At 43.0% G+C, this 6,549-nt stretch overlaps 1 protein-coding gene across 1 annotated transcript in view; it reads left to right on the top strand.

Moving 5' to 3' along the window:
• Positions 1–6,549, top strand: part of LOC102676934 (probable tyrosine-protein phosphatase F54C8.4) — a 30,506-nt gene that overhangs the window by 6,344 nt on the left and 17,613 nt on the right. The window lies entirely within an intron of this gene.

The raw sequence follows: 6,549 nt of genomic DNA, 5'->3' as shown, positions 1-6,549 counted from the left end.
GAGGAGGGATCTCGCGAAAGGGATGAGCGCGAAGAGGGGGCGANGAGAGAGAGAGAGAGAGAGAGATTGTAATTTATGCCGAAGTTAGCGAGCAACTTCGATGACTTTGTAAAATATTACCGATCCTCGTTTCGGAGATCTTATCTGGCTCCGACACCGCGCTCCGTTTCGTCGGAACGCCTTCTCTTCTTCTTCTTCTTCTTCTTCTTCTTCTTCTTCCTATTCCTCTTCTTCCAGCAGGCTGGCGCCTGTAAGGGGGTCGTGCGTCACGTCGAGAAACCCACTGTGCTACAACGATTTTGCTCTCCAAGTTCCAACGATCGACACCGAGGGAACTATATAAACATGTCATTTGTCGATAGAACTCGTCCCCTTACATGCCTCCTCTCTAAGACCTCTCGCGAATCTCTTTACTTTTAATAGGTAATAAGGAAAAGAGAAGAAGAAAGTTTTGTTTTTTTTTTCTTCTTTCCTATACTTATAGATACATCGCTTTCGATTTATTCGGATCTCGTATTATAATTCGTAGGAAGATAAATAAAAAGATAAAGGGAGAGGATAGAGGAGAAAAGTTTTCGTCGCATGGCGTTTTCAGGTGTGGGTGCCGAAGGGGGTGGTCGAAAGATGGGGGATTTGGATGGGATGGGAAGCGAGAGGACACTTTTGTTTCGTACTTTAGTGTCACGTTGTCCCATCCATCGCGTTTCATCAGATATGGTGGTAGCTGGGCCACAGCCTATCTTTGCTAGATGAGATGGCGAGTGTCCATCTCGACGAGGCCCTCACTTTCCGGGAAGGCTGGGGAGTAAAGGAGATCTCGCAGTAGCCAGCCTTATCTTCCCGTCCAATCGTGTTTCGCCGTTTCTCTTATTTTGCGAGCCTTCGTTACGGCCCAGGTACTACGTATCTACTTACTACCGTATGTGGCCGCGCTCAACCGATTCTCCCACGTTCGCTCTCGCTCTTCAACCAAAATCATCGCGAAACCGTTACCTGGAATTCATTTTCTAAATGCCTCGTTTCGTCATATTTTTATACGTGACTAGATTTTCGAATTCGACTTGACTTGTGGAGAAACTCGGGAAACTCGCCGTTTCTCGATCCTATATTTATACGTATATGTATATATATATATATAAATTTGTGTCCGAGGGGAATAAGGCTTACGGAATATCGCTTGGACACATCTCAACAACTTTGTCCTTTTAACGTCAATGTCTTATGACGTACGTAAAAACCATTCCAAAAGAAAATGGCGAGCGACATTCATTTAAACAATGCGTTCAATCGTTAAGGAAAACATAATGACCGCGATACGTATATACAGAGGAGACCCCCTTTAATACAAAAGGCATCGAGTAATGGCTTACAAACGTTCCCGTAGAAGAAGTTCTCGCGGAACGACCACGATCGTTCAGAGGCAATAGCGTCACTTTTCTTTTATCCATCGAGTCTCCACCTCTTCTACCTCCATCAGGTTCGGCCTTCCTTATATCCTCTCCATTACTGTATATCCGTTTCAATAGTGGTAGTCCGACGATAATCCGGAGCGAGAGAGGAACGATCCGTTGGAACGAACAAAGACGAGAGAGAATGGGGGGAAGAAAAGAAGCATTCGTGAATTCGGTGGTAGTTTGGATGCCTCCGAGAGAGAGAGAGAGAGAGAGAGAGAGAGACCACTACTGGCTTTATACTCGTGCTACATAAATTTCTTTTGAATGGGGAGAGCGTATGAGCCGGCGCCCACCGTCGTCCTATCCTACCTGCTTCTTCTCCTCTTCTCCCTTCTTCCACCCTCTTCCACCGTCTCCCCTCGTCGCTATTTTTTTCTCCATCTTTCCATCTTTCGTCTATTCTTTTCGTGCAAAAATCTCACCGACCACGCGCGAACAAATTGCCAAATTTATAGTTGGCTTCCCTTCGTTCCCGATTCGTTCCAAGGGAGAGGGAAACGGAGAGGGAAACGTAAATCGTCGGCGGCTCGTATTGAGAGAAAATTGGCATTTAACGGGGCGTGTGGAATCGGTGTACGAACGATCGACGAGTGGAATGGATTCGCGGTCGCAGCCGCAAAAATGAACTTCTTGGCAATGCGATGGAATGGGACGCAGCGGCGTAAGGGATGACAGGAGTGGGCGTACATTTGGGAGGTGATTGGTGCGGTGCCACGAGCGCGAAAGCCGCCACTTAAGACGGAGAGAAACTTTTTACAAAGGCTGGGAGGAAAAGGCTGACGAGGCGGAGTCGTCGGGGCAGGAAACAAACATTTGTTTAAACGATCCCGACAAGTCACGGTCGTAAATACCTGCGAGTCGTTAATCTTGTTTTTGGTCGTGCCGCTTGTTCGTTAATAATGTATAATGTATTCTCACCCCCGTAGCTAAAACAATCAACGGTGGACGGTGGAAGAGAGAGTGGTCGGTGAAAGGCCGAGAAAATAACGCCTGTGAGTGTAATACGGATTAGGGGTATAGATTATAGGTTATCGGATTCATCCCGTTGTCGGTGAAATTGATTCTTTGCTCGCTCTTAAATTTATGATCCGGTCAGCTGGATGTCCGCTAGCTGCTTAGCCATCGATAATAAATTTCCTCTTTTCGTAATGTCGTAATTCATTTGCGGGACGGAATTCGAAACGTCGACTCGAGGAAATTTGTATAACGTTTCGTGAACGTCTTTCGTGGAGAAAAGACTGGCATAATTCTTGCCTTTACACTTGTGCTGTGAAATTTTCTTTCGTTCGTCGACGAAAGAAAAAACGAAAGAAAGAATTGTTCCTTTTGTTTTCGTCGTTCGAGAAAAGGAATTGGAGAAAAAGAAAGGAAGGAAGAAAGAAAGAATGAAACGATAATCTTCCAGCACCGTTTAAGTTTGTCGGTCGCTTGCCATTCGTCGTAGGTATGCGTGAGCGTGTGTAGTGGAGGAGGGAAAGGGCAGGTGAGACACAAACGGAAACAAATTCGAGGAACAAATTCGTAAGACGGCGAACGTGAAGGATCGCGAACCTTGGCTAGTTTGTCCGGGGGGAGGGAGAGGAGAAGGGAAGAGACCCCCCGAAGCGTATGGACCGCCCCGAAAATATTTTTAATTTTATTACAGCCTGTAATATGGAAATTCTACGGTCGCAGTTATCAGGTGTGAATTGAATTATAGCGATTGCCGACGTGGTCCTATTATTTATGTCCAACCAGAAACACGTTCTTGTGCCGCGAGCTTTCACGATGCCTGGTGATAGAGGGGACGCACCATGTCTAATGCCAGTCTATAAAACTTCGCCTCGAGAGTCGATACTAATTCGTTACCCACGTAACACGGAATAGCGAAAGTAGTATACCGTATCGGGATTTACAAGGCCTGTTATTAATCTCCTTAAACGCTCGTCTTATCTTTCCTTTACGATCGAAATAAAAATAATTTCCTCGTCGATGGAAATCTAATAAAAATAACCGCGCGCGTTTCAACGTGACACAACGCGATATATATTAAATTTCAAAAGAGAACGACGGGACATTCTTTTTTTTTTTTCCTTCGGAAAATTCTTTTCGAAAGATACTCCATTCTGGACTGCTTATTTTCATATTTCAACGATTTTCCATAAGATACGCCACGTAGTATATTTTAATTGTCAGCTTATCATCGAGGCGGGATCTATCGAAAGGAACGGAGGAAAGATCGGAGAACAATACGGAAAGTCCTTTTTAAAGATCTCCCACAGCTACCGATACCATTATTGCTCGGCCACGATCGTAGAATTCGAAAGAACTTTATGGACTTTTCTATTTTTTTTTCCTTTCCTTTTTCTTTTTTTTTTTAATCTCGCCGACGGAGAAACGTCTCTTACGCGACTTACAACTTTCCAAAAACGTTATGAAATATGTGAATATTCGAACGTCGATACTTGAAAAAAACGTACGCTGTATTTTAACGTTAAATTTGATCGTATACGCGAATAACACGCTTTGAGAATTAGGCACGCAACACGGGTGGTGGTGAATCAATTTTCAACAGGCCCTCGTAAAGTCGTTTCATTTCCGAAAAATTATACCTACCGTGCAAACGATAGGAAAGATTAATGATCCCACCTTTCATTTTTTATCCGACTTGGATGGATCGTTTTGATTTATGCTAAACCGAACCACCGCGGTAACGTTTATACTTTTCATAGAAATTTTATTGAAATCGTTGCTTTCGATACATCGTTTTGATTTATGCCGAATCCTGATATTCCACTCGTGATTTTATTACAATTATGTTTCTCTACGTAGATAGCGAACAATTTGATATCGCGTATACCGATAACAATCTTATACGCGTAATTCATACGTATGCATATCGCGTTAATCTTTGATCTTTATCGATCCCCTTTAACCATTTTTGAAACCATGTTTGGGTTCCTCCTGGTACGCGTTAAAACCGTTCATTTCGAATGTTTCGTTCGATGAATACGAAAGACGTTATAATCGGTGGAAATGATTCAAGAATTTGATAGCAACTGCTACTTCCGACACGTTCCTTTGTTGTACATGTCTCCTCCAGTTAAGGTGACCCATTTTAAATCGCCTCGAATCTTCTGCCAAACGAGGAAGTAAGTGGATACAGATAACGTCGAGCATATATCAGTTGGCGGCAGCCATATACCAGTCTATATGGCGTTTCTCTATGATTCTATACAGCGGGGGAGTATAACCGTTGGCCGCACTCGTGCAACGAAAATGTTCTCCCTGCGAGTTGTCTCCTCCATTCTCTCCATGCGCTCTCCCTCTCCTCTCAAGGAGTTTGCTCCTTGTCCATAAGAGAGAATTTAACGGAGAATCGTCTGAAACCGTTTTCCGCAACGGAGCATCGTTTCACTCGATCCGATTTAATGTTTCCCGATCGAGATACTTTTACAACATCGGCCGATTCTTATCGATTCTTCGAATACAAACTTCTTAAAATTAAAGATGGAAATTTCCTTCGATTTATTTTACTCGACTGTGCTCCACTATTTTCTTCTTTTTTTAATTTCTTATATTTGATTTATTCGGTTTAATAGATACGTTAAATAAATTACGAATAACATTTACGTGGAATGGGAATATAAATCTAAAGTGGTCGTTAATCACGCTTGACGAGTACTGGAAAACTTTACGATCCAGAAAAAGTGATGGTAACCTAGTAAATACAACGTTAACGTTCTGCTTTTTTACGAGGTCGTTTGTAATATCGTTTGAAGATATTTCTATCCGTACCAAAGGTATAAATAAACCGATGACGTTACATCGGTATCTTCCGTGGTTAATTCCGTTTCACCAAATCTTTTGGTGAAATTGTCGATTTTGAATAAGAGGGGAGGGACGAGAAATTTGGAAATGCAGCCTACTTACGACTCGAGTCGAAGGCATGAAAGCGCATCCTCGACGCCCACATGGTTTCCTCCACGTTTTCTTTTCGAAAACGCTTCTTGTCGCGCTCGTTCAATTTATTCGAAACGACGATCACCTTTTTCATCTAGTCGAAATGTAAAAATAATCGCTGTTCGTCGATTTTGTCGCGACAAAGTGGAATATATATCGACAAATTAAAGGAAAGAGGGGAGGGGAAAGTAGGAAAACTGGGACTCGCGAAAAGATTTTACACTTCAGCTCGCGCGGACGGACGGACCGCCACGAAGGTTCACAATGGAGGTACAGCTCGTAGCTCGATAATCCTGATTTAGTCGCGGTCGTATATTAGGCTAAGGATCGTGAAATTGAATGGTGGAATCAGCGGAGAAGACCGATCCTGCTTTCGACTGGAGGAAGCTCGGCTATACCGTGCGAAAAATAAACTACCGTTGACGTAGCCAGGGTTAGTAAATTTTACAGGTGGGCAGCAACCCACAGCTTCGATTCCTGCTTTCTTCCTCTTCCATTCATTCGTTCCTTCTTCCTATTTTCTCTTTTCACCGCTCTTTTCGCAATCAATTTCATTTCGAATTCCAAATTCCTTCTCTTTTCTTTCTCTTATCCTACTAGATAACAACGAACGTCGTAATTATTTTCGGTGAAATCGAATATACGTAGAGTATATTGGATCTCGGTTCTCGATGAATGGTGTAGTATAAATTAAAAACAATTTACGAGTAAATATATGTATATATATATACGTATAGTTATTTGCACAGTTGTCAATCTGCGATGGGATCGTATGTCGATAAGCGAGGCTGAGTGGAGTAATTGGAACGGCGCTACCATTAAGATATAAGAAAGTCCCACACCTAGTCAACGATAGATTATTATGCTTGGATAGGAAAGTTATACCACAAGCCCGTTATTAATAAGACCGATACTCATTCCGCACTCATCCGTAGATACCATCTCCCCGCCCAGTCAATCGGATCGCGTAGTCTAAACCCGTAATTACCATTAGCCCACCCATAGAGCGAGTGCGATACTACGAGCGGGCCGATCAAACTTTCAATTTACGTATTCTTAGGTATACGCTGTTCGAACCACGTCGAATAGACGACGCGTCTTTCTTCGATAAAAGTTTCCTATCAGATACGTCGGTTAGATCAAAGAAAAATAT

Source organism: Apis dorsata, unplaced genomic scaffold (assembly GCF_000469605.1).
Source record: "Apis dorsata unplaced genomic scaffold, Apis dorsata 1.3 scaffold_867, whole genome shotgun sequence".
Classification (NCBI taxonomy): Eukaryota; Metazoa; Arthropoda; class Insecta; order Hymenoptera; family Apidae; genus Apis; species Apis dorsata.
Note: the sequence above shows the minus strand (reverse complement) of the source record. Positions and strands in the feature narration are given on the sequence as shown.